The sequence below is a fragment of the Sceloporus occidentalis genome, unplaced genomic scaffold, assembly GCF_023333645.1.
Source record: "Sceloporus occidentalis isolate IW3139 unplaced genomic scaffold, rSceOcc1.0.p SCAF_3, whole genome shotgun sequence".
NCBI classification, from domain to species: Eukaryota; Metazoa; Chordata; class Lepidosauria; order Squamata; family Phrynosomatidae; genus Sceloporus; species Sceloporus occidentalis.
Window position 1 is genome coordinate 56,172,347 of NW_028316983.1, and position 9,567 is coordinate 56,181,913.

General features: G+C 40.4%; 1 pseudogene; it reads left to right on the forward strand.

Annotated features, from left to right (window-relative positions):
• Positions 1-2,841: 2,841 nt before the first annotated feature.
• On the forward strand, positions 2,842-2,996 carry LOC149315961 (U1 spliceosomal RNA; annotated as a pseudogene).
• Positions 2,997-9,567: the final 6,571 nt, after the last annotated feature.

Consider the following 9,567-nt stretch of genomic DNA (forward strand, 5'->3'; position numbering starts at 1 on the left):
GCAGTAGAAAATGAAATGAAATAACTATCCCCACAGTACCATAAGAGAATGAGAGAAAATTACCCTTCTACCTTATTCTCCTGTTGTTTGAACTAGAATCAGTTTGTTTTGTCTGTCTCTCTCCCCACCCACCCCTCTGGGTTTTGTACTAGACTTGAAGATAATATAAAATACACAGGTTTACAGTACCCACCTTGGCCAGAGTCATCTAAAATCTGCATTCCAATAAAGGCAAGACATTAGTCTTTCCCCAATTCTGTTTTAAGATGCCATACACTTCTGTGTTAACAATATCACTGTAAGGGGTGATGCATTCTGTTTTCCATAATTCATTATTCAACATTGATTGTAGCTAACTGTAAGAGCTTGACACAAGAGGAAAAGCAGCAAAAAGTCACAGTGAGACAATGATCAATTCTCCCATTTTCCTTCTAAAAAGAAACAGTCATATAAATATTGCTTTTATTGCTTTTTAATTTCAGCATAAATTAATTTATAGCATCTAATAAACATAAGCAAGAAAAATACAGCACTTTTTAGGTGACATCTGTGGAATATTACACACACAACTGCTTGTAGTTAATTACTCCTCTTCTAACTATGAGACACACTTGTGATGCAATTAAAATCTACAGCAATTGGAACAGGATTCAGTCTTCATCTTGCAAAACTGACACAGGGCTATGTAGGTGTACATTTTCCAAGACAAACATTTCTAAGAGCATAACCTTTTGTAAACACCAAGTTTTCCATGCAACATTTTTATGCATTCAGTACTACTTATCACATTTTAGACTAATATGTTCAGTTGTTTAGTTCTGCTTGAAAGGAAAAAAGGGTTGGATTGGTGGCTAGAAAGTCTATTTAAATTGGTGTTTTGTCTGCTCTAAACATAAACTCCATAACTGGCTCACCAGTTAAAAGCAGCAACCACATCTCAGTGATATCTTGCTTGAAAACAGTTGCAGAGCTTTCATAAGTGCCCCTTGTCAAAATGTATGCTTTTTAAGCAAAAGATCTTGGGCTCATCATAGATTTTCTACTCAAACAAAGCTAATATGGGACAGCAGTCAAAGAAAATAATTTGCCCAGATCTGAACTCTTCAAAAGAGCTCTCATGCTTCATGTGGTTTTGGCTGCAGTTTGCCCATCTGTGGTTTTTCAAAATACTGACAATTTGATGTCTCTGGGTAACGTCATACACCAGGAAAATTGGCTCAAAATGTCTTTCACAGACTTCCATCTTTATGTCAATGTACTTAGGCAATGTGTCAGCAAAATTGAGAAGCCATGTTACCTCTCTTGAACAGCTAAAAGCTTGAAATAGAATATTCCAATCCTAAAGATGATTAAACTTCACTACAATTTGCAAACAAACATATTCATGCTGTGTGTTCAGTGAGATGTGATGTGTGTGTGTGTATATAAAATAATAATATCTGAGAAGCTGTATTTAAAAGAGATATGTAATGTCATAATCTCAGTTATGCTTCCTTGATTCTTCATTCATATTCACTATCAGATGTCAAAATCTGCAAGATATCATTTATTCAATTCTTCTATGCTAGGGTTGCCATAAGTCAGGACCTCCAAACCGGGACAAATGTAGGACAACATTTTCAAATGTAGGACACATTTTTTTTAATGGGGGACACGCAGAAAAATTTGATGATTTAAAAAAATGTTAATATAAATGCATGTTTCTTAGGCATGATCAAAATGAAGGACATTTTGGCATTATTCCTAGACAGATGGCAGAAATATACTTCCCTTTCTGGCCAAACACCCCCCCCCCTTCCTTCATCATCACTATCATTTTTAAAACAAGGCAGCATTAAAAGCACCAAAAATACACAGAAAAGGCACTGGGGGGGGGGAAACCTTTAGAAATGGGCACCCACCTCCTCCTCCTCCTCCTCCTCTTCTTCCTTTTACTTCTTCCTCCTCCTCCCCCTCTTCCCCTCCTCTTCTTCATCCTCCTCTTCTTCCTCTTACTTCTTCCCCCTCCTCTTCTTCATCCTCCTCCTCCGTCTCTTCTCCCTTGGCGCCATGTGCCAAGAAAGGGCGCTTTTCCCTCCCCCTGGCTGGCCCAGAGGCTCACTCCTCCTCCTCCTCCGAGGCTCCACCTCCCTCTTGAGGCTGGCCAATGGAGAGCTGGGGCTGAAAACAGCCTTGCCCCCGCTCTTCTGCCATTGGCCAGCGAGCCTCAAGGCAACGAGCGCTCGCTATTTTGGCCTTGTGCGCGCACGCACGAGAGGGGCAAGCGCGAGCTGGCACCGGTTGCAGCCCAGGGAAGTGCGAGCAGCGCGGCCGCACAGATGAGGAAGCGGAGGTAGGCGGGTTGAGCGCTGCGTGCAGAGCAAAAGGGGGAGGAGGAAGAGGGTGGGCTGCGCGGCCATGGAAAAAAACAGGGAGGTGGGGGAGGAGGAGGTGGGTGGCCGCTGCGGCAGCGTGTGGAGGCGGAGGAGGAGGAGCGCTGCCCAGCCCGCAGCGGCCAAATCTGGGAACCCAACCCCTGAATTGGCGGAACCGGACCGGGGCCGGGTCGGTTCCGCCAAAACCGGGTCAGTCCCGCCTGCAAGCAGGTTATGGCAACCCTATCTATGCAAGGATGTGCAAAAGGACATCCACAGGTTAACACAGAACAACTGCTTTCCTATACATTATCTACCCAGGCATACACATATATTATGTAGTCTCTGGGAAACATGAGCCTAAACTCCAAGCTTTCTTCACCATTGGCTATACTGACAAGAATTGCTTGGACTTGCAGTCAAACAATATCTAGAAAATGACATGGTTCTAACATCAGGCCCACATCCAAATTATTAGTCCCAACTATTGCAGACCTGGCAGGATATATACAATGATCACAAAGGTGGTTTTCCCAGGGTGAGGTTCATCCATTGTACTCATGCATTGCTGACCCCTGCAATTTCCCCAAATGTGGGAAACTCAACTGCATAATTTATGGTAGAATCAATGGGAGTTTGAATAAATGAGAACTTGATAATTTGATTATCATGTATGTTCTCTTTAATGAGTTTACTCTAGTTGGAACTATTTGGATTTAAGACGTGGATGACTAAAACAAAAATCAGGCTTTCCTAGTTGAAAACATGTGGGCTGTGAAAATAATGCATCTTTCAAGACAAGATTCCATATACATTTGGAAGCAGGCCATTTGATGTCACTGACTACTGTCACTCGGTGGAATTGGCAGCAGCAGTGGAAATAATTTGCTCTAGAGATTATTTTATGTAAAAATGTTCATATTTCTGTAGTTGCTACCTGTCTATCTTTGCCTGACCAGCCCTGATGTTACCAACCGTCAAGGGAGGGGAAGGTATCATTTAAGCTATGTTTGGGAGGCATACAGCTTTTTACCTTAGAGTGAAATACCCCAAATGTCCCTTTCCTCCAACCAGTTAGATGAGGAATGTAACTGCTTCTGCCTTTATTATGAAAATGTGAAAGAGTTTTGTGGCATCCGCAGCAATCACACTAACCCTTCAAGTCAAATCTATTTGCACTTCAGGCAAACAAAATATTAAGGAAAAGAGCTACTGTTATTATTAGTAGTAATTGCAATTATTATTATTCTTGCAAATAATGCTACAGTACTACGTTTTCAGTTTGTTCCATGCTCAGCCTTACCATTTATTTCTTATGACGGAACCTATCTGTCATGACCCCAGAAGTCCAGCAGTACTGTAACTTGAATATGGAATCAGAGGATTAAAAATCCTGTGTCTTTTCCAATAGGAGGGAGCCCTGGGGCCCCTCCACACTGCCTAATTATAGCACTATAATTTCACTTCAACTGCCATGATTCCTTCCTATGGAATGCTTGGTTTTAGACTTTAGGGAGGAATATTTAGAATTCTCACAGCCAAAAAACAAACAGACAAACAAACAAACAAAACCCTCTAGTGCTTCACCAAACTACAAACTCCAAGACTCCATAGGGTGCAGTCATGACACTTAAAACTGAATCCTAGCACTATAATTGTGTAATGTAAAAGAACCTTGGTTTCATTCATTCATCATTAGAGACAGGCCCTCCCCCCAAAAAGCCTGAAAGACCACATGCCCTGTACTTGTGGTTCTTGAATATAACTCTAGCACTGAAACAGGACAGACTTTTCCAAGAACACAGTCCCATAACTGGTGCAGTGAAACCAGCAGCATGTTAAGTTTCACTGCACCAGCTGCAGTGCTATGCTGCAAGTGGAAGGTTTCTTCATGGGTGGCTTTCCTCTTTATGGAACGGTTGGGGCCAGGAATAGGTAGTCTAGCTTACACAGGAATAAAGGCCTCAGTTGAGCTTCAGATCTTGTTGGAATGCGGTGGTTAGTTAGTGCTTGTTGGAGTGGGGTTTTTAGATGCTGCATTCCCCCCTCCCCAAAAAGTTTTCCTTTTCCTTAGCTTTGTGAATCAGATACATGGTTTTATGTTTCTATTTGTCATTTTTGCTGACTTCCTGTTGCAGTTTGTTTTCTCTGTCAAGAGAAAGAGACAATGATATGCCTACCATTTCAGAAAGCGACCTGATGTGCTTGTAGAGAGGGTGGATCTTCCGATAAGAACACCTGGGCCCTTCTTTCTTTCCCCCTGCAGAAGATGGGAGAGGCTCCCATGTGCAAGGTCTGGGCATGTCAAGCTGACAGAAATATTTATTCAGTCACACAGGTTTGTTGGTTTTATCTTGGCAGGCAAATGCTCCACCTTGTTCAGGTAATTCTTCCTGCTATGAGGAGTTGCCCGCAAATACTTGCACTAGTCAATTGGCTCCTTCCCAAAATAAACTCTTTCCTGCATTCTGCATCCTGTTGACTAGCAAGTGAGATCTGACAGTTTCTGACATGTTATTTGTATTTAAAAGCATGGGATGTGAGGTTGGGGCAAGGTCATGATGGGCCAACTGTTCTGTTTGCCAAAGCATTTTGTAACACTTGTGAGCATCTGTGAACCTTCACAGAATGAAGGAATAGCTCATGGCAACCTTTAATATAGTATAGCTGATGTTGTTCAAATGAAACTGGAGGAAGCTCTGATGGAGAGAGGAGAGAGAGAAAGAGAAAGAGACAGGTCACTGAACTGAAGTTAATCTCCAGTCATGTCTAAACAATGCTAGTTTAGCTACTGCCAGTATTGTGAAATATAGACTAAGAAAACACTGTTGTTATAAACAGTATATGTTTGTTACTATTTACTGTTAATATCAATAATTATGAAGCAATAATATACTACAGATGTTTTAGCTTTTAACGTCCATCATCCCATCATTATAGTTGTGTCTAATAGAAGCTATAATTGTTGGTGAGCACTGAGTTGGAGGACTGGTTCAGGATAGATATCTACCTTGCTCACTGAAGCCTTGGGAATGTCCCATGTCCAGGTGCCCTTCCACACTACTTGGTTATAGCTCACTTTAACTGGCATGGGCCCCATTCCCTTGAATTACAGGGTTGTTTGTTGTTGTGCTCCATCAAGTCATTTCTGATTTTTTGGTGATCCTAAAGCAAACCTATCACAGTGTTTCTTGGCATAAATTGTTCAGAAAGAGTTCACCTTTGCCTTCTTCTGAGGCTGACTAAATGCAGCCTGCCCATGGTGACCCAGTGGATTTCCATGACTGAGTGCAGATTTGAAACATAAGTTATTCTGCTTTGCCACATTTGCTATGATATGAACATAGATTGTTCCTGGTTCTTATCTATCCTGTGCCAGGGAGTGTTGCTAGATGTGTCTATTGTTGTTGTATGCCTTCAAGTACTTTTTGACTTATGGATCCTAGGGCAAACCTCTCACAGTGTTCTTGGCAAGATTTATTTTTTTTTGGGGGGGGTGCCTTTGCTTTCCTCTGAATCATTTTATTAGAACTGCCCAAATCTGCATACGGACAGATCTTTCACATGGAATGAAATGATAGCTACAGGAATGTTCCTTTACAAAATGCTACAGGAAAACACTGACTTTAAAAAAGCCAGTCAAATTGTGGGAAGGAGAAAAACACAAGGTATTTTGCATTAAAAGAAAAAGGTGAGATATATTATCTGAAGGCTACTTGAAAGAAAAATTATGTAAGAGAAAAAAGATAAATATGCATGGAAAATAGAAGAGAAATTGATATTTTGAAGCATTCACCTTTAGCTTCGGAACAGTATATTGTAAAATGCAACATACATGGTATCCTTGGGAACCAAGAAGTAGATAATAAATCAACAGTGTCAATGTTTATCAGAAACCTTAGCTAACCAAAAATGCAGCTATTGTTAGAACAAAGAAACCATTGCCTAGGGTTGAAGGCTTAGTCCTGGAGCCTATATAAGAGTATCTTACTTAGAGTTTAGCCTGGGAAATAGTGTTTAATAATACTGGTCCATATAGTTATTTTTCTTTATATGCAGGCAATGTTTCGATGATCAGAACTATGAACATTAAAACACAACCCAGATGAACCAAATGGAGCAGTTCCCAACATCTTTATCCACTTTACTCTTATACCCACCAAACTGATGGAGACATACATTAGAGATATGATTAATGTGGGAGATAACTTTATTAGTTGGATAAAGACCATTTATAAAGATCAGAAAGCTCAAATTAGAATCAATGGAGAAAAGACAGAACCTATTGTGATACAAAGAGGCACTAGACAAGGATGTCCTCTTTCTCCACTCTTATTCTTGATGGTAATTAAAATCTTGATTAGGAAAATCAGTGAAACTAAAGAAATTGAGGGACTAAAGCTGAAAAGAAATAATTATAAAATCAGGGCTTTTGCGAATGATATCATTCTTTTCTGTGGAAATCCAGGAGACAACATCAAAAATATTGTAGAAGCATTGGACAAATTTGGTGAAGTGTCCGGATGTAAAGTAAATAAAGATAAATCTGGTATTCTGATTAAAAATTTGAATAAAGATGACCAAATAAAACTAGAAAAAGAATCCGGTATTCGAATTGTCAAAAAACCCAATTATTTAGGGCTTCAAATATCCAACAAAACAATGGAATTATTCGAAAATAATTACAAGAAATTGTGGAGTAACATTAAAAAGGACCTGATTAAATGGAATAAACTTCAGTTATCTCTGATGGGGAGAATTGCAACAATAAAAATGATGGTACTCCCTAAGGTTTTGTACTTGTTCCAGACCCTACCTATCTTTATTTCTAACAAAACATTCAAAGATTGGGACAAAGATATATCTCATTTCATTTGGAGAGGTCACAAACCGAGAATTAAATTTAAATTATTGCAGGACGTAAAGGAGAGAGGTGGACTAAATCTACCCAATTTGAAGCTATACTATGATGCATGCTGCTTGCTATGGATTAAGGATTGGATTTTGTTAGAAAACAACACTTTGTTAGACATGGAAGCAGATGGGATGAGTTATGGATGGCACGCCTATTTGATCTATGGAAAAGAAAAACAAAATAAATCCTTTGTTAGACACTGTATAAGAAGATCATTGATTGGGGTCTGGAGCAGATACAGGGCTAGGGCAATTTCAAAAATCCCAGATTGGACCTCCCCTCAAGAAGCTTTCTACAGAAAAGAAATGATAGACTTCTGGTTGTGACGTCAAGACGAACGGAGGCAAGGAGCTTCGCTCCGTCTCCGAGGTCCGTCGCGGGCTCATTTAAGGCCTCAGCTTTTCCATCTACTGGGTGCCAGCAGAGTCTTCAAGTTGGGGGAAACTTGGAGTGAGGGTCTGCAGGGGGCTCGAGAGACTCTTTCTGTCCGTTTGCGGTGGGGAGCCACTGATGGCGTTGGAGGGTCTCTGAGAGAGTCGCAAGACAGCCGACGCGACGTGAGCCATCCCTTTTGGGAGCAGTTTTGACAGCAACTTCAATTGCTTTGAAGAAACCCGTGTTTTTTGTTGACCCAAACAGGGCTTCTATATGCATTGGTTGAATCCGGTTGGAAGAGAACTGACAAATGCCTAAGAGAACTGGTTATCCTGGGAAATGTGGAAGATGGAAAGGTTGTTTGGTATATTTTGGATGAAATAATAGTGGTCTCGCCTTTCCACTTTTTTCCCTTTAGAGACTCTGGACAAACATTTTTTGTGTATCCTTAAGAAAAAACGCTTTAAGTTTGGAGCTTCGAGGTCTTTTTTGTGTGTGTGTGTGTGTTTGTGCTCACAGCTGGGTTAATTTACTTTATTAGACCACATATACCCCCAGCTGTTATACATTAACAAGAAGCCTGTTTAAGAAAGGTAGCAACGGAGGATTTGCACCTGGGAAGGGAAAAGAAAGAAAAGCAAACCTCCTCAAAGCTTTCTCCGTCTTTCTCTCGGAACTCTAAGAGTGCAATTAGGACAGCTATTTTTGAGGCTGTTCAGACTTTGGTCTTGTTCCTCTGGGACCTTTTGTTGCTTCTTTGTCCATTTTGGAACTTACTGATGGAGACCAGACAAACGAAAAATAGAAAGGACAATATGAGTTGGACTCACATGAGTAATAGAAGCGATTCTCTGGATTGGTCCAACAAACATCAGGATTTAAGCGCTGTGATCCTGGAGGAGTTTCGGGAATTTAAGAAAAAATTTAAAGCGGAGATAAGGGAGGAACAAAAAAGTTTAAGAGAAGAGATCAGATCAGACATGCAGTCAGAGATACGTGGATTGGCTAAAAAAATTGATTGTCTGAATAAAGAGTTTCGGGAAATTAAAGAAGAGGTTCAAGCTACGACCAAGAAAACAGAGGAGCTGGACAATAAGATTGAGGAAATTGAGAAGCGTCAAAGTAAAGAAGAAAAAATTCTTTGGATGCAAGAGAAAAAACAGAGAGATAGGGCGATTAAAATTAGAGGTCTCCCCGAAATAGAGGAAGAAAACTTGGAAGAAATAATAATCCCAGCATTAGCAAAATTCCTCGACATACCCACAGATCTGCTGAATACTCAAATTGATAAACTATTCCGGGTTTATTCCAGGACAGCGCAAGAGAGGAGCTTGCCAAGGGACATAGCTGTGTGTTTTAACAACTCAAGGATAAGAGAAAAAATCATACAAAAAAATTTTGCTGAAGGATTGATTATTGGAAATGCGGAATTGGAGATCTATAGAGATTTACCCCTGGGCACATTAAAACAAAGGCAACAATACAGATTTTTAACATCTTTACTTCAGAGGAAAAACATTAGTTATAGGTGGGGAAATGTGGAGGGGGTTGTGTTCATGTATGGAGAGAGAAGGGTGAAAATAGACTCCATTGGAAAAGCTAAAGATTTTTATAGAAAGATAATACAGAATGAGGAGAACGGGGAACAAGGAAATATAGAGATAAATCCATTAGTAGCAAGTGAAACCGTGCCTACCCAAAAAAAGGACTTGCTGGATTTAGGGGGGAACCTCCCGAAAGAAACCCAGAGGGGAGGACTGATTGCTAATGAGAAGGAGCCCATATCGCAGACTGCTCTGTTAGATTAGAAGAATTTATTGAAGGTGAAGTACATTTGTATTATTCTATGCTCTTTCCTTTTCTTTATTGTTATTAATTAGTGGTGACAATGATGTCCTTAGCATCTTGGAACGTAGGGGGCTT